The 24,391-nt window shown below is 38.3% G+C and overlaps 1 long non-coding RNA gene across 1 annotated transcript in view; it reads right to left on the reverse strand.

Annotated features, from left to right (window-relative positions):
* Nucleotides 1–11,641: 11,641 nt before the first annotated feature.
* LOC105854315 overlaps nucleotides 11,642–24,391 on the reverse strand; it is a 36,129-nt gene continuing 23,379 nt past the window's right edge. The window contains exons 2-4 of the long non-coding RNA XR_001146004.1: nucleotides 20,414–20,509; nucleotides 14,606–14,693; nucleotides 11,642–11,739 (exon numbers count right to left, since the gene is read on the reverse strand). This is a non-coding gene — a long non-coding RNA (uncharacterized LOC105854315). The remainder of the gene's footprint in view (nucleotides 11,740–14,605; nucleotides 14,694–20,413; nucleotides 20,510–24,391) is intronic.

The following is a 24,391-nucleotide window of genomic DNA, read 5'->3' on the forward strand; positions in this document are numbered from 1 at the left end:
ATATTATTTTGAAATAAAAACTCGTCAGCTATTTCAGTTTTGAAATTTATAGAAATAAACTGGCCAGTCATTTTAAGTTTCTTGTTATCAACTGGGTTATTATTATTATTATCATTATTGGTTGTTTGTTTAGTCTGATGCTTCTCTGAAACACATATAACTAGCTATAGGCCAAAGTTTTTTTATCTCCAACAAAAATGAACTTTCACAGAAACTTGTGGAAAAGGACAGTGACAGATACTTTTGAGGCCAGGTTTTAAAGGTATCACTAAAACAACTTTGAGATCATAGCTGTGCACTCAGTGGGATTTCTAGAACCCTTAGTCAAGAAGCAAGTTTTAAAACAATTGCAACCCAAAATCAAACAGAACAAGAATTAACCATAGATATATAAGGAATCCTTTTACATTTTTTCTTAAGCTATCTGTAATTTGTAAAAATTTACATATTACAAATTTACAAATTTTTTGTACACTGAAAAGAAGCAGCATTTGTAAATTCTCCTTTTCCTCAATTAATAACTCCAGAATTTAGAACTACTTATTGAATTTTTTGCCCATGGCCTGTACAGTGATGTGGGTAAGTTCCACAAATGTCTCCTCTCATTGTTAACATATCTAATTGGAAAAAATGATTGTGTAGTCAAGGCCTACTCTGGCATATCATAAGAATGATGGTCATTTAATCAGTTGTGACCAGACACCTGTAAGTATTTGTAGAGTTGATGCTTTGAAAGCCATCTTAGAAAGTTGATCTGCGGTTTCCTGATTTACAGATGAGCAAGGGGGGTGGGGTCATTTCCTCTAAGGCACAATAATTATAGTATAACTTAGGGAATTAATGAAAAGAACAATTTGTCCAAATTTACTGGTATTAAAGGCAAAATCTGAGGGTGAATTGTACACTTGACTTCCTAATTTCAAAATAACTTTAAAGTTTATGAAAACTGGGCCCTTCCTGGTGGCACAATGGGTTAAAGCACAGCACTATGAAGCTATCCACAACCACTGCAGCATGAGTTCGATCCCCAGGCAGGGAGGTAACCCATATGGCACAGCAGACCTCTCCTGTCCTGCCTGTTCTCCCTTTAGCCCTTCAGCAGTGTTTTTCAGTCAGTCTCCTGTTCTGCTCTTCACTCTGTCTCTGATGTATCCTCTCACCCCATCCCCCAACCCCCCACACCTCTGGCTTGTAACCAGTTTTAGTATGCACAAATAAATAAATATTTTAAAAGAATTATGAAAACGTTCAGCAAGATTCCCTTAGTAAGTTTTATATGGGCATCTCTCTTGCCCAACTGTGACTATGCAGGTACTTCTTTCCTTTCTGTGTTTCCTAGTAAGCCTGTCCTTTAAAAATGGTGAGAGCGGGCCCTCCCTGGTGGCGCAGCGGGTTAAAGCACAGCACAGAGAAGCTTAAACCACCTCCGCATGAGTTCGATTCCCGCCTGCTCCAGAGGTGACCACATGGTGTGGCAGACCTCTCCTGACCCGCCCGCTGCTCCCTTCAGCAGTGCGCCTCGTCTATCTGCCTGTTCTGTACCCCACTCTGTCTCTGGTGAATCCTCTCACCCTCTGCATCTCTGGCCTGTACCCCAGTTCTGTACGAATAAATAAATAAACCTTTAAAAAAAATGGTGAGAGCTTTACAAGGACTGTACCTGAGAGAAGTCAAACATTATACAGAAATAAATAATGATGTTTACTCACACACACACACCACACATTTTATACATACACACATATGTATACAAATATACATACATACGTATATATATTTTAAAAGGCCTAATTGACAGGTTGTCATTCTTGCTGTATTTATGTGAATAGTGAATCTAGCGGCAATGAATCAACTCTTATTTCATGATGGAGAATAATCTCCCTTTGACATTACTTTGATTAAAATAGAGGTAGCGGACTCTCCCTGGTGGTGCAGCGCAGCACTAAGAAGCTAAATCCACTTTAGCATGTGTTTGATCTCTGTCCCGGAGGTGACCCACATGGCATGGCAGACCTCTCCTGACCTGCTCGCTGTTCCCCTCAGCAGTGTACTTCATAGATCTGCCTGTTCTGTTCCCAACTCTGTCTCGGGTGAATCCTCTCAATACCCCTGCACCTCTGGCCTGTACCCCAGTTCTGTATGAATAAATAAATCAATCTTAAAAAAATAGGAATGGCAATAGAGAGAAATTTTGTATTTCAACAGAAGTTTCAATTATAGAATTGTTTATAGCACAGTCTTCTAAGTTGTCAAAATCTGCCTCTTTCATTATCTTTCAGTTTTTACATATCTTTTGAAATTGTGCTAATTAATATGAAAACTCTATCCTGGCATCTGTCAGAAAAAAGACTTACCCCTTTTCCTCCCACTGTGGTAAACAAATGTTGGTACTTATTCAAAAATTGAACATTGTGAAAATGACTCTCCTTTCAGTATCTGATTGTAATGCTCCAAACTAATGTTTCCAATTTTTTCTTCCTCCTCCTTGAATTGGTGTCACTGAGGATAAGTCTAAAACCTGGAGACTTTGGATTGACTTGCTGCTGGTCTGTTTCTTTAGGATATCTGGGAAAGGAAGCCCTAGGGTTTCTAGAAACCTCAGTATCACAACAGACCCGGGAGGGTTGTATGTCTGCCTAATCAAGTCCTTGTACTGACTACAAGAGAATCCAGTGAAATGCTGGGTCTTGCCTACCCTTAGGTGAGAGATAACATAGACATTGTCAACAAAAACACTGACATCCTCACTGGAGAACTTTTGGAAATTCATTAAGCAATTCATTAAGTAATAAAATTACTCAATACTTCATGATTCAAGAACTGAATGACTTTTTTCCAATGACATCTGTAATCCCCACAGGCCAATTACTCTCACAGTTTAACTGGTGTTTCATTTTAATTTGACCTCTTACATTAATATTTCTCCTCTTTGTTGTGTGTATATATATATATATATATATATCTTTTAAGATGCCAGAACCATAAAACCTTTGCTACCACCTCTGATCATTTCTTTATAACTGATTGCAAAACAGTGCAAATAGCCTGAGACTTTTGCTTAGATTCATCTTCACTCTATCAGAAGATTTCTGATTGTGTTTGAATTGCCCAGAGAGAGAGTGTGTGACAATACTGAACTTTATCTCAGCCCTATGCTCCCAGAAAACCCAACTGTAATCAGCTAACCATAAAAGATGCCAGCATATTTCAAGACAAAAATCCTCTTCCTCCTTTCCTGGATAAATCAGATAAGACTAGGTTTCCCCTCTGCAGCCCCAAGACAATAATTCCTTTGTTTATGTCTCTCTAAGTCCCAGGACCTCTCCTCAGAACCACTCCCTGGTCTGCTCCATTAATTAATGTTCTTCAGCTTGCAAATGCCTGAATAAATCCTCTATTTAATTGTGTGATATTATTGTTGACACTTGTCTGATTTTAAGTTCTATCATTGTTTATGGAACCTGGAAAATGTGCCTTCTTTTTAATTAAGCTACGTGTTAATATTCTTTACTTACATAACATTTTTATATGAGTTAGCAGTAGAGAAATAACCCACTCCTCATGATTAGAAATTGAAACAACTTCTATCCTCTTGCCAGTCTTTTGCAGGTGGATACATTTTGTGCTCAACTCCCTTAGGAGTTTAGGGCTTTGCCTTTTGATTTACAAGAGCCTCTTTTTCCCTTTAAAATACAAAGCTTCATGGTTTGGCTTTTCTAATTATTGTTTCTGAGGTGGGCATCAAGAACTTTTCTTGGAATTCAAAATCTGAACGCCAACTCTCTTATCATTTTTGACTGCAATTATTTCAATCTTCCAGAAATGGATACTTCTGAGTGGAAAAAGTGAGGTTTTGTATGAGAAAATGCAAAAGAAAAGCACCTTGATTCATTTCAAGAAGTTATCTTAATTTAATAGCAACCATTTCTATCTATTATCTAGCAGGTTATTCTCCATGAAACTGTTGTTCCTGACTTCTATTCTATGTAGGGAACCACAAACCAGGGGTTCCCCGTCCTACACACTCAAAAGTCCTGGACCCCTGCATTTGACCCTTCCTCCAGATTGTTTCTCTTAATCATTGACTAACTTTGTTACTTCCATGTCTTGCTCTTATACTTCGAATTTTAACTGTCTCCTCGTAAGTTCTGATTTGAATTTTCCTTAATGTTATCCTTCTTCAGACAACTCAAATAAGATAAATCACTGTTGACATACTCTAGAGAAAACCTCCAAATATTCCCACCAAATTCACTTAATAGGATCTTAACACTGGCCAAACAAAAAGTTACTGGTTCTTTTCTAGGGAACAAATTTTGATTTGACAGGAAATGAGATCTGGTTAAGATGAAATATCATCTTTGAGATGATAATGGGTGAGCTACCAATAAGAGTGAGAAAAGACCTAGAAAATAAGTCCAGGAGCAGAATAACATAAATCACAATCTTACCACCTTTTAAAAAATTTTACTGCACAAGGTAACATGCAGTCACTATAGAAAAATTAGAAAGGATTGAAAAAAAATATTCTCTAAAGATAAAGTTCAAAGGAACATTTATTTTCAGACTTCTCCCTAAATTTTGATTATGTGTTCATTTGTATGTTTTCATGCATAATTCTTTTGAAGAAATCCTAACATTTGATGGACATTGGAGTTCTTTCCAGTTGTTGCTATTATAAGGAGTGATAATTATTTCTGTCATCCATTTGTGGTATGCATATCCTGATGCTTTATTTGCATGTTCTTATATTACCATCCATAAATACAGTACATTTTTATATTTATTTTTTTCTTACAAATGAAGAAAAAATGATTTTTTAAACTTTGCACAGATCATTTAACTTACTCCTCCACACTAATTCCATAAGAGAGTTATTCATCTCATCTCTATTTACACATGAAAAAGCTGAAATTTCAAAAAGTTAGGTTGTCTGAGGTTATATAACCTAGTAAATGGCAGAACCAAACTGAAACTGTCTCCTAAGTCCAGAGGTTGAATTCTAAATCACTGGGTTCCACCACAGTTGAGGTATAGGGGTATAAGCGTACATATGTGCCCACATTTTACCAGCTCTGGGAATTTTATATGTATGTGTACAAGTGTTAACACACACATGTATGCATGTGTGCATATAGACATGCATGTGATGTGTGTGCATGTCCATATATAAAACTTGTCTGCTTGCATGGTAAAAGGCAGTTTTACTTTAAAAGCCAGTGTTAATGATGTCTACATTTTGTCTAAAAACATGAACACTGATGAGACATTTAACAAGTCATGTAATTTTTTTGAATCTTACGATAATCATGTAAACTAAGTAAAAATACATACTTGAACCAGTCTAAGATCTTTTAAATTATTACATTCTCAAGGACTAGGTTCACATTTGCTCCTCCAATCTCAGGTGGCATTTAATAGCAAGTCATTTCTAAATAGTATCATAGGTATAAGAGAGTCTAACAAGTTCTGAAATTTTCTCATAACTACTATGTTGCTGCTTCTCTATAAAATCAAATATTTAAATTTTTGTTTCTCTCTCACTTTGCTGTTTTGGAGGATGTGAGGTCATTCTTCCTTTCCTATAGTCTCGATTACATAGAACACTGTGTCTGCACATGAAGTACCTCAGCATTCAGTCATATTAGAGACTACAGGAGCTGGGAAAGATTTATGCCCTAGCCAGATTGGCCCACTGGCGAGAGGCAGAAGTCTTCCTCCTCTCTTGCCCACTGCTACTCATTCTGTGCTCAAATGCCAATGCCAGTAAGTTACATATATGTTCTGGATCTCAGTGTATTGATACAGAAATTAAGAGTAAGTGCTTACAAACTTCAAGCCATTTGCCATTGTGCTGACCCCCACGCAAGAGAGGCTGAGCTCATCTTAGATAATGAGGGTAAACCAATCGTCCTTTTCAGAGGGGAATCACTCAGGTGTAAATTGTTTCTAGTCCAGCAGTCATTTATTGTTTCAAGTATGGTTCCATGATGGAGTAGGGCTGGGGATGGTGCTGGCACATAAAATTCAGGATGCCAGTCTAAATTTGAATTGCAGACAACAGGGGATATTTATGTTAAAGATTTATTTATTTATGCATACGGAACTAGGGTACAAAGCAGAGGTGCAGGGGTGGTGAGAGGATTCACCACAGACAGAGTGGGGAGCAGAACAGGCAGATCCACTGAAATACACTGCTGAGGGGAACAGTGGGCTTGTCAGGAGAGGTCTGCCGCGCCATGTGGATCACCTCCGGGGTGGGGGACTGAACTCACACTGAAGTGGCTGCAGCTGGCTTGCAGTGCTGCATCCTTACCCATTGCGCCACTAGAGAGGGCCCAGGGGTAATATTTTAACAGAATAATCCCAAGTATTTGAGGAAACTTATTTTTATTTAAAAAACTATTTTAGCTTTTTAATAAAAGCTCTGTTCTGGTCTCCCTCAAAAGCGCCAGACCCAAAAGACTCTAAGTGGGTGGGTGCAGGCTGAGATTAGGGCTTTGATGTCTTCCTCCCTCTCATTCCTCCATTCTAGCATGTATAGGTTAAACCCATCCATAGCCATGTGTTTTCTGTTAATATAGTTAGTTATTTTTCAAATTTAGATATTCATTGCAGTTCTTTCTTTTTTCATGGCCTTCAGTGAGTTTAGAAGAGTATGTGTTTCTGAATAAGATTTCTGTACTACTTTGAAAATTAATAAGTTAATGCTTGACAAGACCTTAAGGGATGTAAAAGTGCTTTTTCCACATCTCTAAACAATGGAATTGTTTCCTGTGTACCTTATTGTTACCATTGCCTAAGCTTTGTGCTATATTGTCTTCTGTTATTCAAATCCACATTGAACATTCTCCATTTAAATATTTCTGACAAAATACTCACTGTACCTTGTCTAGCAATTTGTGAGCAGGCAAAATGAGTATATTCTGTTGAAAAGAAAGTTTAAGCAGCTCAGAAGGGCTTACCTCATTTATAAAATTGAGTTTTTGGGCTAGATGGTCTCTGGGGTTCCTCAGCAGCTCAAAAGTTCTGTGATTCCAAAAGTCACCAGAAAAGTCAGAAACTGTACAAAAAGAAAGCAGCAGATCAGACATTTGTTGCTGACGGGAGAAGATTCACAGACTGATTAATGTGCATGGACGCCATCTGGGAAAGATTCTACCTTCTCCACTTTCTCTTAAAATCTACCTCTTGTACTAAAGCTCACCAGGCTTATGGACACATCAAAGTCCATTAATGGGGGTGAGGAGGAACTTGGCCTGCAATCAAGAAGCGTTGATTTGAATCTTGACTTTGTCACTTACAAGCCATTTGGCTTGGGAACAGCTCAAATGATAGCAGTTACTGCCTCTTTCCCCAGGAGTGGCACAGTTCACATCAAGATAGATGCTTTCTGCTAAAAGATTTCCTAATCCTTTCTGGTTGTGAATGAACTTTACCCTTTCACTCATATTTATATGGAGTCCTTGAATGGAACAGTTTTGTCCTGTAGTCTCGCCATGCTCGTCTTAACTCATACTTATATGGAGTCCTTGAATGGAACAGTTTTGTCCTGTAGTCTCGCCATGCTCGTCTTAATAACCCTGTCTTCCTAGAGCTCTGCTTAATTCTCACCTCAGGCCTTTACACCAAACAATATTCATGCCCTACCTCTCTTTGGACAAGAAGTCTGTTCCCATTTTTTGAGATTTCTTTGATGGCTTCTATTATTTTTAAGCTCATACAAATACTTGCATGCCTTTGGCCAGGGTCAACAACTTGTGGAATATTTGCATAGATTCCTGAGAAAGAAAAGTCAGAAAGACTCTCATGTTAAGTCTTAGAGACATTCAGAAAAACTTGAGAATAAGAATAGTGTGTACTTGTTCATGTGATGCAATTTTGGGTGGTACCAGGAAAAGAACCCTGACTAAAAAGATGTTATTCAGTCAGTATTCAATCTCACACGGCTTTTAACCATGTAGCAGTTTTTGTATCTGACTGAAATTCTGAAATTCTGGGGAGGTTTGACACAAAGTTAGTACTTACCTCTACTCCCTGGGATTCAGGTTGAATGATTCATGCTGGTAGAAATAAGCATCAGTAGAAAGATGATTCTAATGCACAGTGAAGGCTGTAAACCACTACACTAAAGAATAAGGCGTGTGATGACAACACCTCCTGTGGTCAGAAACCACCATGTCAGACACTACAGTAACTGCTGAGACTTACAACTGAGGTCAATGAGGTCAATACAGGAAACAGAATTGAAACTATCACCAAGGATAAACCTGGCCGAAGACAAGTACCTAGTCTCCACATAGAAAATGGGCTTATTTTTCTCAAGCACTGTAACTTCTACAGCCTCTGTCTACTGGCTTCCTAGCCCTTGAGCAAAGGGGTCAAGAGAGAGAAGATGGAGTTGGGATTGAGGGGTAACATAACTGTAGGTATTTTGGAAAAAGAGAAAGTCTGGACAGGAGCTTGAATTTAACAGCTAGAGCCACAGCTGTGTATATTGGGTTCTGGTTTTGCTAACCAATCTTGAGGTTTAAACTGTGCTCATGTTGAAGGCAGTGTGGTTATGATTTCAGAGAATAGACTATGTTTCTATGTTTTTCATAAGGATCCTGAGAGCCCTCCCTGCTGGTGCAGTGGGTTAAAGCACAGCACTAAGAAGCTAAAGCCACCTCAGCATGAGTTCGATCCCCAGCCCCGAGGTGACCCACATGGCGCAGCAAGCCTCTTCTGACACGCCCGCTGCTCCCCTCAGCAGTGTAGTTCATCAATCGGCCTGTTCTGCTCCCCACTGTCTCTGGTGAGTCCTCTCACTGGCTCTGCACCTCTAGCCTGTACTCCAGTTCTGTATGCATAAATAAATCTTTGGGGAAAAAATAGGATCCTGACTTTGACTGGGAAAATGGAGCAGAGTTTTTCCTTTGCCCTGCCCTGAACCCTGACCCCTGCTCAGGGCTCCAGCTCTGTCACTAGGGATAAGGATGGTGCCATTCTCAGCACAGACACAGGACAGAGCATGCCCACTGCAATACAGATGGGACAATGGACAGTGAGACAAACACAAGTAATATTCTTATAAAACATCCCTTATGTAAATTTTTTTCATGTGTGTGGAATGGTTTAAATTTGTAGCCATTCCAGTGATTATTTCTGCTCTATGTCTTAGTTTCCTCACCAAAAAGTGATGACATTTGTCAGATAATCTCTAAGGCTCCTTCAAATGAACACTGCATGAATCTGACTATTAGCAAAACAAAATGACAAAAGTGTGGAAAGAATTATTCTATGATCTGTCCTGGCTGTTCATAGGTTTCTCCTGTTTGGCTGTAATTCTTATTAGTGTTTCTTAGAGCTTTTCAAAACCACATGATGCAATAGTAATACCCACGGTATTAATTTTGTTGGAGAGGTATCAAGGACTTTGGCTTTCTAATTCAGTAGAGAAAGCTTAGTGATCAAAAGACCAATGAATCATAATTAATTGCAAAAAAGAGAGGAATTCTAAGTAGCAGAGTTGATCTCGCCCTCTTATGGACAAGAGCCACAGGCTGGGAAACAGGTTAGGCAAGAAAGAGGAGGGAAACTAATGTCAGAGAAAATATTTTTGAAAATGAAGTTGGGGGCAGTTAGCTGAAAATAATAAAAGATAACAAGTATGAGCCATTCTTTAACATAGAGAAATTAGACAAGTGAGAGACGAGACCACAGCTGTCTCTCCTCCTTTCCACTGAAGAACATGAAGTCTGAATGGCAATTAGGGGGTGGAGCAAAGCTCAAATCACACTCTTCTGCAGCACCTAAAATCTTGTTGCATAGATAGAATTAGTTTAAACGGAACAATAAAGACAAAAGGAGTCACACGAGGGAACAGACCTCAGAGACAGAAGACCTCTGGACTATGAAAGCCTTAAAGTCCCAGCTCATGTGCTACTGACATGCTCTACCCTCCTGCCTGCCCTTCCACAGCACAGTATCAATGCCATCAGTGATAGCTAAATGAGTAATTAACCCCATGAGCTTTTCCTTGGGAAGGCAAAGAAAAGGGAAAGTGTGAGTATAGTGATAGTATTGGTGATGCATAAATGAGCTAGATCTTACTTACAATAGCCTGTAAAGACTTTTTCTCGCTTAGCCACAACCATGGGTTACAACCACTGATCTGCAGCAGGGAGGCCAGGATAAGGCAGAAAGAACAGTGGAGCAAAGCTTGTGGCTTGATGATTGTGATGTTCCTATTCCCTACTCTTTGGTATTCACTGGTTACTTTCCCAAAGCAATCTGTCAAGCAAATTATACTTCAGGAGAAATTCAATAATGCTAAATATTTTATAGTAACTTCAATAGAATATTTATCTTAAGCTTGAGCCAAAGGGACTCAGATTTAAAATCTCTTCCAGATGGACCTAGATCACTGGAGGATTTCTTATAGTAAGTAGGCTTCAGGGTCTGCTCTAGGGCACACATCTCTTCTACTCTTGGGAGCCTAACAGCCATTGTTGCTGCCCATTTCCTCCGCTGTCTGTTTATGTCCAGCCCTGCCTTCTGTACACAGGCAAATGAGCCTAGAGTGAGACTCTGAAGGCTGGGATCTTACTGCTTTTTACTTAAGTCTCACTAGGTAGATTGCTAAACAATTTCCAGATTTTCAAATTTGTAAAATAAGGATAATATCTACCCTACAACTATTGTGGGCAAACAATTTCCTAAAATCCTTTAGTCATCCCACTGCAATTTGAATTTAATCCTAGCACAGCATTCTTTTGACCTGACCCCTGCCGATCTCTCTAGTAAAATCTTCTAATTCTCCTCTTGCTCATTCCACTCTGTTACATGAGCCTTAGCTTAGCTTAGCTTAGCTATCGACTTCTCCCCCACATCAGGGCTACAGGAATTTCCTAGACATTCTTTGTTTGTTTCTTGCCATTTAGCTCTCAGTTTGTACGGTTTCATTTTCAAAGATGCTTTCTTTACCCACCCCTTCAAATGTTTCACACCTACACACTCTATTCCTATCACTAATGGGTGATAACCTTTCACATAATTCTATTTTATTTTCTTAAGAGCAATGATCACTACTCCAATTTACTTTATTCAATTTTTGTTTGCTTGTATATTAGTTGTCTCCATCTAACTGGTAATAAGACAATAACAGAATAGGGACCTTATCACTTGAACTTGGAATAATGTCTAGTAAACACATAAAAGATGGCAATAACCCTCTGAAGTTAGTGAATTTAATAAATGCTTGAGTTGAAATATATTAGCGAAAGTAATTTATCAAGTGTGATGTGCTATATACATAGTTAGCATTTACTTCCAATGAGAGTGTCCTAGAGGGGAAAGAGCAGAAGGCAAGGAATAAAAGAACACTAGATTTTCTTTTCTTTCTTTTTTTTTTTTATTAAAGATTTATCTATTTGTTCATACAGAACTGGGGTACAGGCCAGAGGCGCAGGGGCAGCAAGAGGATTCACCAGAGACAGAGTGGGGAGCAGAACATGCAGCTCAAGGAAGCACACCGCTGAGGGGAGCAGCGGGCAGGCCAGGAGAGGTCTGCGCGCTAAGTGGATCACCTCCGGGGCAGGCGGGGATCGAACTCATGTGGAAGTGGCTTTAGCTTCTCAGTGCTGTGCCTCAACCCGCTGGGCCACCAGAGATGGCCGAACACTAGATTTTCATTTTGCTTTAACTGCTCTTCAGCGGTCTGGAGCAGAGCAAGTCACTCCATTGCCTCTCTCTCACCTGTGAACATGGGAAACAGCATTCACCTCAGCTTCCGTTGAGATGAGACTCCAGCGTAAACAAAGCATTCTACACTCTGTGCCCACTGGAGTTGTCTTGTAGACTTTTAGCATCCTCCTACTTATAACCCTAAATAAGGAGCCTGAGCAAAGTCTTAACATCTCTTCAGCTTCCAAAAACAAAAGTAAGTATTTTAGGTGGTATTGGTAGGAAATTCTGGAGGGAGTTTATTTTACCCAAACTCTTCCTTCAAAGCATCAAAATTCTGTGATCCTTGGCTTCATTTGCATAAGTATATTTGCATATCCTAATTAGAACCATGGCAAAAATCCAAGGGAAGGAATTTAGAATTTTACCCTTAAGGAAGGAGATAACTGTTTCCCAAAGAGTCACCACATTTTTATACGCAGAAGATGGGTGGTGGAGGCGTTCACTTAGCCTACGGAAATTAGACTGAGCAGTCGGATTAACATCAGTTTACAAATGAAGCAGGTTAAGCTGTTTCAAAGGGTGAGAGGACATGTGGGGACCAACAAAGACAGCCATTACCTTGACTTGTACTTTGCTTTTTTTGTTCTCTTTCCAGACTTGTCTGGCCCCTCTGCTTCTTTCCTACGGGTACCTGCCAGAAAGTACCTAGACTGTGGCAGGCTTTCAGGCCTCAGTGGCTCTGTTTTGGGCCAACCCTGTTTGGCTGGGCATTTATCCACTACGAATGGGTAACTTTGGGTGTTTTGTTTGAAAACGATCTTTTTTACTCTCTATCACACACTAATTGTATGAAGGTCCTTTTCAACTGGAGATCATACACACTAAGAGAATGTTTGGTCTTTATGAGGTAGATGGCAGAACCTAGAGCAGGCAGGCTTGGGGTTCCTGGGGAGCCCTTCATTCTGCCCACTAACATAATGACAACTATTCTAAGATTTATACAAAGAAGGATGTCTCAAAAGAGATAAATGTGCCCACAGTGGACCCAAGTAGGCACAATGCCTCTCTCTTCTGAGAACCTCAGGGAAGACTGAGACCTAACCCAAATATTCAGATCAACCATTTGACTCTAGGGGAAACCTAGGGCTTGACTGACTCAGGACCTTTACACACAGTTTAGCATCAGAAAGATGACTTGGGGGTGAGTTTGACATTTATGATCCACATGAGACCTTCGACTGACCATTTTACATTCTCTTAGGCTTTCATTTTACTGCTGCAACGTGGAGATAAAATTGACATATACCTTCTGGGGTTGTTAGAGGGGCAACATGAGACCCCACATAGAGAAAATATTCCAAAGGGCTAAGTGTTATATAGTGCTCTGCATCTTAAATCCTGTTCTCCTCTGCCCTGAACCTTTTGTCATGAGTATTTACTATGTTGCATCTTTGGGAGATGGCTTGCCGTTGTCAAGGCCCTGATGTTTACAAAGACACGTGCAGGCATGGGCCAGCTTTCTCTTCCCCGTGACCACAGCTGCCACTGTTAATGCATCACAACCCTTTCTCCTACCTCGTCTGGACCCAATCTCAAAATTCCAACCATAACTTTCTAGCAGCTACCACAAATTGTTAGAGTTGGCATGGGAATAGAGCTGATTAGTCATAGCTGTGAAGCATCTAAGGCTTCACTCCACATTTGCTTTTGTCCAGAACACAGTAAGTACACAGAGATCACATCCCACATTGACAAACCCACTCTCAGTCTCTCTCTCTCGCTGTCACACACACGCACACACACACAGGCACAGCAGAGCTGGTTCAAGCAGTAGGTTACATCTGAGTTAATTTCACAGAGGAAAAAAAAGCAAATGTTTGGGGATATGTTGGCAACAGCACAATTTATAATAAATCAAATTGCCTGAAGAGCTGGTAGAAGGGTTTCAGAAAGAACAAAGGCTCTGGGACTGAGCGGCAAGTGTCAAGTTAGAAGGTAACTGGTGGGAATGTGTGCACCATGTAACGGGATCAATCCCCTAATTGCTCTATGTCTTCCTATCAAATAGGATAATTAGAAGACATTTTGATTCTCCATCAAATCAATTTTTTCCTGAGGCCTGGAGAAGTGAGTCTCACAGAGAACTCAGATGTTAATATAGAAACCTCTCCCTTCTTGGAGCTTGCACGAAGGCCTTTGTTTCATTTTGTGGATCGGGTCACAGGCTTCTCTTGACAGATCCAGATGGCAGACAGCTGATCACAACAGAGAGATGACCTGCATGTTCAAGCATCCCCGCTTAGAGAAGGAAAACTCTTCCATTGGTCATCCAGCTCCTGTGTGAGTTCACTGGGTGCCAGGTGACCTGCTCTATCACTATACCAAGGTCAAACAATCTCACATTTCATGGGAAAATGCACTTGCCCATGAGTCCAGCAAGACGAAGTGAATAGCTCCCTACTCTGTGTCATGAGACAGGGTCAGACAAAGACATGATAAGCACGTTTCCTTAATTAAGAAAATGTTTTCTATAAAGAAATATAGCCAAGCTAATTTTCAAAGAGGCAATTTATAATTTCCACGGTAGTATTTCTTTAAGTCCTAGACGCTAAAAAGGTTTTAATAAAGAATACTAAGAACAATAGTGGCAAAATCTGATTTTTCTGAGCCTAGAAATGATCGCTTCCATTTGCTTTCAGAGTCTGGCATTCAGCCTGAAGTCAACAAATTGATTTTAGGAAAAATGAGAATTTTTATTTTGAGCAAGGAGATGATAGTGCCTCTTTACTACCTATGACCCTTGCACTCACCACCTTTGTTTTAACCTTGACTGGATAACAATACCCTTATTTTTCTCATTTTACTTATCTTTTGATCTTCACATGAGGGTTTTAGCAAATAAACCCCAATTTTCAGAGGAAATATGGATACTTACATGGATTAAGCCACTTGGTCACAACTACATAGCTAGAGAGGACTGAAGCTGATTCTTGGAGAGATGTTTCTTTACTGCCACCTGTGAACTTAAAGAGAGACTTTGCAGGAAATGTGTTTTTTGAAACCTAAGCTAGAAGGTTTTTTTTTTTAACCTAATAAGAATGTCTTAAGCTAGAAGAATAAGCCAAGATAAAGTTAACATGAAGAACCTGTTAACTAAACATTAGAGACGACAAAGGATGCAAAGATGCCAATTTTGGATAGAGGTGACAACAAAACAAAATATTACGAATAAATAACAGAATACTCTGAACAACTGATTTGCATATCATCAGATACTCACAGTGTACATTGTAAACTAGCAGTTCTGTGATGTCTGAGTTAGCATTTAGTTCAACAGACTAAGAAGCAAAGAGGACATTTCATAGTGATTTCATGCTAGTGGACAGAAAGTACTTGAAACCCTTCCAGGTTGGATTTCTACGGTTTTCTTAAATTTATTGCAATGGACAGCACAGAATTTGTGAGAAACCAAACAGGTCAAAGCTGCCACTGAGGCAGAAAAATAAATAACACATTTTAGATTATTGTTTCCAGTCATGCGAATTGTGCTAACATTTAAATTCTAGTAGACATGGGAATGGTAGCTGATCATACACAGCTGGATACGTTTAAAATGATGGGAATATGTGTGCCAGTCATAGAGTAGAGAGCTAAGTGGTCCAGGGAAGTTACTGCCAAAGCACAAAAACTAAAAGCTAGACAAGTCCATGCAGCTGACCCATGAGAGAGCCAGCCAGAAGCCCAGCCAGTAGAAGGTGCTTCAGAACAGTGCTCAAATTTGAGTCTTTCCTTCCTAATAGTGATTGTTGCAATTCAGTGCACACTTACTATGTTTCAAGCATATATACAGGAATTTATAAATAGTCTTCCATTATGCTCCAGAAAAACTATGGTAATTTTTAGAGCATCTTTGGAGATGAGAATATTGTGATGCAGAGAGAATGAGTGACTTATTTTAAAGTCAGACAGCTAGTGGGAAGCAACCAGAATTGAGCCAACAGCCTGAGCCAAAGCCTGTGCACCTCAAAAGCTAAATTTTCCTCCTCATTACCCCTCATGGTTGAACAATAAGTTGACTATGGTGAGCCACATTTAATATCTTTTCTTCAAGCCATTTTGAGTTATGTCAATAATACAGAGTGGACTTTGTCAAATGTTTTCTTTATAGGCTCACCTTTTTCTGCTTAACTGGTTTTCAGCACCACTGGCAACAACTGGGAACCTCCTCTCCTTTCTTCCTGAGCTTTAGTAGCTGAGCTTCACTTCCATTTAGTAGCTGTCAACTCCCTGCGCACCAGTGTCAAGATAGCCTGTATAATCTCGGGCATTTTATTGCCTTCTCAGTGCCCACTGAGCATCATGGGAGTAGGCGGTTCAATGTCTCAAGCACAGGTACAAGGAGTAAGCTCTCACTGAGATTTATAGAGGCTACTGTCCACACTGAAACATCTTTTATTTTCCTTCCAATTCATTCCATGCCACATATCATGACAGCCAGATAAAACACAAAGAAAAGGGAACAGAGAAAACCAAATACAACCTTAATGACAGCAAGTTTGAAGATGACTTTCTTGGGGATCTTCCTTTGATCTGTGGGTCTTCTTGTGAACATTTAACATCACCCTCAACAAAAACCCTAGATGAATCTGCCTGTTGTCTCCACTTTGGTGACCATGATTATATTGCTTCACTAATGTCCAGCCAATGATGGGATTACAAAATGCTAAGGCATGTCTCACAATTGCCCCTAAATAGAGACTGTATACATCCTCAGACACAGGGAACTTATACACAATAAAAATAGAAAGGTTTTCCCTGAGGAACAAAGGGAAAAGGACTCTTGGCCAGAGAGACCAATGCTCCCTGAGCTCAGTTTCTAATATGGCTTGCTCTATATCTTTTTGATTAACCCCAATAGTAATGCAGTTGTAGTCTAAAAGGGTTGTTGGATTGTAGTCAGTGTTCATGTGCTGATGTTTTTACTTTTAAACAAGAGAAACAATCTGTAAAGGTCAACAGAAATGATTCCATAAATAAAATACTGAGGAGTTACCAGAAAGTGTGGCGATACACACTCAGGATGAAAGGAAGGACTCATTGGGTGAGGATGCTGCTTCCATGATGGCCACAGTAGACACTGGACACCTTCTTCACTGTCGTCACTGCATTTAGTGTAGTCCCTGGCCAACCTGCCACTACTGCCAGTGAAATTAATTCTCCCCAGCCTTACTTCTTTGCATCACTGGCGCCTGATAGAAATTCCACATTGGTGAGTATAAGCAGCCAGCAAGGTTACACGTTCACATTCTAGTTGCAAGAGAGTGGTTGGGAAGACTGCTAGATGGTTTTGTTGGCTTATTAGTATAAGGTTCCTCTGTTTATCTTCAAAATTCATAAAGGGTCTCCCTGGTAGTGCAGGTAGTGCAGAAGTTAGAGTCTCAGTGCTGTCAAGCTGTTGCCAGCTACTGTAGCACCAATTCCACTCCAGGCCAGGGAGCTGGCCCACATGATGCAGCAGATCTCTCCAGTTCCACCCACCGCTCCCCTTAGCAGTGTATTTCAGGAGATCTACCTGTTCTGCTCCCCACTGTCTCTGGCTAATTTCTCACTCCTCCACAACTCTGACCTACACTGCAGTCTTTGTATGCATGAACACATAAAAATAAATCTTAAAGAAACCAAATATTAAAGTAACTGATAAGGTAGACAATTCCTCCAATCATGAAGCTGAAGGCGATAAGATGCTGACTCACCAAAACTAACATTTTTTTTATTGTCTGTCACTTCTTTTTTCAAATGGTATTTTTTAAAAACTATGATCTTGTTTTTTAAAGCTATTATTTATTAATTTTTTTCAATCATTCAAAAGCTTTCTGAGATTTGAAATTATTCTCATCCCATTCTTAGAATAGGTTCAAAAACTTTCCCTATGAAATCAGTATGCCCCTAAAACGAGATTAAGTCAAGTTCCCACCCTGATAATTACTAGCTCATTTCAATTTAGCTCAATAAGCCAGAAAAATCCATGCATACTAAAATAAAAGTAAATTAAGACAGGTAATCAGATAAAATTGAAAAAAAAAGTAGTTTTTAACAAGTATCTACTACATTGATATTCTGTTGTTTTAAATTATAACTACCTTACAATAAATTGTACAAATATAAAAAGCATTCCATAGAAATTCCAGAAAAAAAAACTCCCTAGAATAGTTGAAACTCTATGCTTTTAAGTAATTCTCAAGGGAAAATCAGATTTTGTCATTCTTTGTTCAATCCCATAAAATCTCTCTAGAATCAAGCTGGATTAAATCCCTTCTATAGAGACCTTGGTTCCTTGTTTGACATGGAATTGGTTTCTCTTGTGGAGTTGCATTTAATATAAATCTCTGTGTATGGGTAATGGACAAACAAATTTCTTTTAACCTGGGTAATGGTCAATATGTAGAAACTGATATAGAAACTGACCATGTTCTATTTCCCATTTTAAGACCAACAAATGACTGACTTAAATTCTAATTGGTAAAATTCATTTGTCAAAGTTTACAGTTAAGGTCATAATTTAATACAATCATCTACCCCACCCTTTTCTGAAACCTAACTTAACATAATAGATAAAAAGGAAAATTTTAGGCCCTCCCTGGTGGCGCAGCGGGTTAAAGCACAGCACTGAGAATCTAAAGCCGCTTCCGCATGAGTTCGATTCCCGCCTGCCCCGGAGGTGACCACATGGCGTGGCAGACCTCTCCTGGCCGGCCCGCTGCTCCCCTCAGCAGTGTACTTCTTTGATCTGTCTGTTCTGCTCCCCATTCTGTCTCTGGTGAAGCCTCTCGCCGCCCCTGAGCCTCTGGTCTGTACCCCAGTTCTGTATGCACAAATAAATGAATCTTTTAAAAATAAAAGGAAAATTTTAAAGTATAAACTTAAAAAGACAGATAGAATTGGAAAGGAAACAACCATATATAAATTTGGGAAACCTAGAAGACACATGGATGAGTTTCTGACTTGGAAAGATAAGGTGCAGGAAGCTGAAACATAAATCAGTAGGAGTGAAGTACACAGACAGGAAACTGGTCTACCACACTCTAAGACTCTAAGGTCAAGAATGAGAGTCTTTGAGGACAAAAGAACAAATCTGAGTTAAAAATAGAAGACTGGCTGAAGTTCTATGTTATGCTAACCCTGTTTCCATCCAGGATTGAATGTGGAGGAGGAAATGTGAGGCCCTCATTCAATCTGAAAAAGACCCTCACCATTTTAACTTAAACTTTATGATGTTTTAGGTTGTATTTGTTAGCTCCATTTCTTCAAACTTCTCATATCTGCTCATTATTATACACTGTACTAACCCTTTTTGAGTAGACTGACTTCAGTTATGTCCTCAAGATAAAGTCTCAGTGAAAACAAATAAATGTTCTGTAGTTATAGTAAAGAATAAAAGGTAAAGGAGAGAGAGCGAGTGACTGAGCAAGAGAGAGATAGAAAGAGAGAGAGGAAGGCAGGAATAAAACTCTTATCTTGTAGAAATATACATTATAACAGAAATATCAAGAAATAACACTATAATCTTGTGATTTAGAAAAGAGGAAATATCTAAAATTTAAAAATTGGTTTTCTTGAGAGGGTGAGAATCTATGTGGGGAAGTGTTTAGTAATATTATTAATACTTGTGAATGTTAACAATGTTAAAATTATGTTAATTATGAATGTTTAAGCACAAGAAAAACTATTCATAAAGTTTGTTTAATGAACTTTGGGTACAATATAATACAAATGCAGGCTCAAAAAATATTAATAGTTGTACAGAGAGTTATACCAGAATTTTAAAAGTTACTAACTCTGAGTGATTAAATTTCCAGCACTATTTTTTTTCTTCTTTAGAGAGTTCTATATATGAATAATACTTGGATTCTGTTTACAAATAATGATTTTAATTTTAAAAAATTAATAGATGGCTGAGGATTTCATTATAGTTCAAAACCTAACAAAGACAATTCTATGTATTTAAGATTTTTTTGTAGCTAAAATATATTCTAAGTCATTAACATAGAACAGGCTACTTTATACTAGTTATATTTTTTCTACTTCATATGACAGATTCCTTCATGCACATTGTAGTAAATAAGTGTACCAACTTGATTAGGTCATGGGATGCTAAGGCAGTTGTTCCAACATTATTCTAGACTAGCATTTGGATTGGTGGGCTGAGTAATAGAGAACACCCTCCCTGTTTTGAGTGAGCCCTCTCCCATCAGTTAAAGACCTGAATAGAACAAAAGACTGGCTTTCCCATGACTTAAAGGGAAAATCTTTATTAATTCAGTGTTTCTTAAGTTAAGGTCTGTTTGTGGTCCATGATCATTCTGTTTGTGGTCCATGATCATTCAGGACTACAGTTTACCTGTCATTATCATTCCAACTCGATAGATTGTTCTAAATATGACAACAAACTCCAACTCCATACTGCTAGGAGTAACAAGGGTAACAGTATAAAAACAACTCTGTGTGAATAAATATCTCTGACAAGCAGATGTTATTCTTGCCAAGTCTATCTGGAGAATAATAAGGACACTGGCAGGATTATGGATTTAACGCATAATCAGACATTTATCAAACACCTGCTATGTGTGTGCATTAAGCCATGTTTTGTGGGGGGTAATAAGAAGAATAATCTCCTGTGTTTCTGTGGACCACCAGAGTTGAGAATATAGAACCCAAATATTATGGTGAGTTATACTGCACTTACTTTCTTGACGTGGCCTCTTAATATCTTTCTTTTCAATGGATGTGATTGAAGCATGATTCATGGAGTCTTTCTTCTCCAGAATGGAAAAAAATCTTTCTGTAAAAAGACAGAAACAAACCTATGATCATCAATTTCAAGGTTAAAACGTAAGTAGCATGTGCCTGAAATGGATTTTTATGCACTGGATAATGTTTTAGTTTCTTCACCAGGCATATGATAGCTGTGATTAACAACAACAAAAACCCCACAACTGCAATAATTTCTGAGACACACACAGAAGGCAAGCCTTGCCTATATAGTTTAGTGAGTTAGTATTAAATATGTGAACTATTGGAAAATTCATAATTGTTTATGTCTAGTCAACCAAAATCCTCCTCAGACATATAAGTTTTGGGTTCATTTTCCATGCTGAATTCTGAATCTCCTAGGTTCCTAGTCAAAGTCTGCCATAAGGTCATATGGTGGTTAATGTTTATATCACTATTTTTCCCAGGAACTGAACATTTGCTTTAAATATATTAAAGAAATTCAATAATCCTAATTAAAAGGACAAATAAACAAGCAAGTGAACATGGGAAGCATATATAGAAACAGAGATATAAAGATACAAGTTGAATCCTGTTTTTTATTACTTGTTTTGTGGCTTACGGTAATTTCCAAGTGGAGTTACAGTATCTCTTTAACACAAGGGTGAGTACATAACTGATTCAGCCAAAGCTCTAACATCAAGTCTGTCCCATCTGGTGATATAAAGTAGGGGGAGAAATGACTTAGGCTGGGAAATTTCCATTGCTGTTTGTATTATTTCCACATCTATCTTCCTTTCTCAAATTGTAGATTTTTACTTTCCAAATGTAGACATGGCAACAAATACTTATTTTTAATTTAAATGTTCCATTTCAATGTGCATTTTATGTGCAGGAATTCAAATTAACACAATGAGGCATCTCTGGCATCATTTTCTGAACATATTAAATGGGTAACTATTTTCTGTATTTTTAGAAATGGAAATTTTTACCTTCAATAAATAATAGGAGTATAACTCTTAACAGTACCTGGAATGCATTGAATCAATCTCATTAGCTTTAATTTCTCTGTAAATTATCCTCTATGCACTAAGCACCTAAATTTTCAATAGATTTGAGCATGGATATTGTTCACTTAGATCTAATTGTGTGTACATGTGCATGTTCTGCATATTTTGAAATTCAATGAGACACTTGTGTGCGTGTGTGCATGTGTATGGAAAGAGAGAAAATGAAAACAGTCCTGACCTTAAATAGAATCCCAAAGTCTTAAGATTTTTTTTTTAATGTCTTCTAGGGGATAAAGAGTATGTCAGCTGTAAGACACAATGACTCAATTCTTTAAAATGTGTTTTGCCGTTTTTGAAATACACTTTGCTATTTATTTTTACTATGCTCCTGCTATCCTAACATCACAAAACAGAGTCTGTTTTTTTTCTAATTGTGCATATCAAATGATAGACACACTATATTCAAATTATTCAAAATATGCTATAGTCACCCTCAAAATGCTGTGTGACTCTGGCAGGAACCTTTGGTGTTTCTATTTTTCTCTTTCTGTAGTTATGAACCAGAGATAAGACTCCTAACTACAGGCATCAAGCCTCAAATTGAGAACACTTGTATATCTCAAGTAAGTTCTAATATGAAGACACATCTTCCTTTCAGTTTGCAGAATGGTATGAGATTTTGAACTACATATAACCAATAGTAGCATATTGTAGGAGAGGCATTTTGTAGCTTAAATATTCCCTTCCTCTTAGTGTCAAAACTTGCCCCTTGCATACTTCTCTTTGCAATTTTGGGCAGTAGAGATGCATATGCAGACAGTGGGACAGGCTGACAGAGAAGCATAAACTTCTGGAGCAGAAGGGACTTAAGAGAACATTGCGCCTTTGTATTGTGCTAAGTGTCTTTGGGTGTAGGATGCTGGCTAGATGATCACCAAGCTTATCTGTGCCTAAAATTTGGATGACACATTTCTGGTCACTATTACAATTGGGATGCATAGCCATTTTAAAATGTGATCATGTTTTTCTTCTCTTAGAATGAAACAATGTTCTAAGCAAATATTGTCAAGATACTTTGACTTCTACTTGCATGTCTACACTACCTCTCACTCTACCCACCCCACCTCTCTGCATTGAACTCATCATTATATGTTTCTTACTATCTTGCTACATTGACATTGATCCAAATCATAAGTAGCTAAGAGTTAAATCTCATGCACTTTCAAAATTAATTCATGATTATATGCAATTTATATTTGGAATGAGTTGGGTGAGTAAAATTAGTTTATAATTAATGGAAAGAAAAAGATTAAGTTAGAAAAATATAATTTCAGACTATAGCTACAAAGTACTACAGTTTAAAGATGAAAGATCTCATTTTATCCATTGTGGAGAACTGAAGAGTGTGGTAGAGCTTGAGTACCTGGGTTCACATCATGATTCTCCCATGACAACCTTTTGGATGTGGGCTCAGTTTCCTAACTAGTGTCAGCAGTAGGTATGCTTTTCACCTAACAATAATCATAACTGACAAAATCGCTATGAGGATGAGGTGGGTTAATCCAAGGAAACCATGAAGCACACTCCCAAATCCTATAGCTCTTAGTGGCAGAAGTACACCAAAGGCACATTTTTTGATTAGAGGTTACAGGCAGTAGTCAGCACAATCCAAGGCTGAGGCTGACTAAGATGCCATTACTAAGGTAGTCTGGCTTGTTCCAGGCTTTCCTGATTTGGGGGCATAAAATCCCGAAAGCCTTCTTTGCAGGCAAACAGACAAGTCTGGTCAGCCCAGCCATCACAGAATGAATATCTGGGAATAAGAAACTCAGAGCTTTTATACAAATTTTATTTGTTCAAAATTTTAAGCATCAAAATTTAAGGTATTAAATTGTATGAGCTCAGTACAGTAATAATAATACCCCAGAACTGTCACTTCTAAATAGTATGTTTTGTCACTAAACTACACATTTGGATTGTGAAAAGAAGTTTAATTTCAACTGAAGTGAGAGGTGGAAAATGATTTCTTTGGCTGTGTCCTTATGGGAATCAACTCAAAGTGGCATGGTGATCAAGATGTCACATTTTCTATTTTCTTGTTGTGATGATTGAGGTGAACACTTGCCTGAGGTAAAAACTTCAGCAACTTTGCTTGATAATTTAGTCAGTGATGATGATACAATTTCCTCAAAGCAATTTTCTCACAAGCTAAACACTTCTCTATTTGAAAAATCATTATTTTTATGTATAAAGTGATTGTTCACAATTAACATTACTTATTATAGCATTTTACTCTGAATTCATAAATATATAATCCTATTTCAATGGACAGAACCTCCAAAGCATGCAAAGAAAGTTTCAAGCCTATTTACATCTAAAATGTCAACATTTGAAAATGAATAAAATATTTGAAAGTGAATACTCTGACAATACAATACATCAAAATGACTTACTGAAGGTGGATATATTGATTAGGGGGTAATTTTACAATCTCATGATCACTGGTCACTTAACTTTAGGAATGACAGTGAATTTGGCTATTTAGTCTTTCAAAGGCTGAAGACAAAGCCAAAGAGCAGATATGCATCAAATTCTGAGACTAACAACATATACAGAATGGAGTGTGCTTGTCTGGAGGCCACTGAACACAAACTTAAGAGGTTTTTGAGGTCAAATCCTATGAGCTCCCATCAGCACTGACAGTTCTTGATTGCTTTTACTGCTGCTTCTGCCATTGATTTTCCTATTCTCTCACAGCATCCTTAAGGGCATTCAATGGGGATCCTCAAGGAGGACGAGAACATTCCAAAGGAAACACAACCGTTGGATGACACATGCATGTGAGGTACATCATACGTGTAATATCTGTGTATGCGTGTTAAACATATTAGTAGACCTCTGAACAAACCAGACAGGACTTTTTAATCAGTATAATAGAAACA

This window comes from Condylura cristata, unplaced genomic scaffold (assembly GCF_000260355.1).
Source record: "Condylura cristata isolate star-nosed mole 26May11 unplaced genomic scaffold, ConCri1.0 scaffold00003, whole genome shotgun sequence".
Classification (NCBI taxonomy): domain Eukaryota; kingdom Metazoa; phylum Chordata; class Mammalia; order Eulipotyphla; family Talpidae; genus Condylura; species Condylura cristata.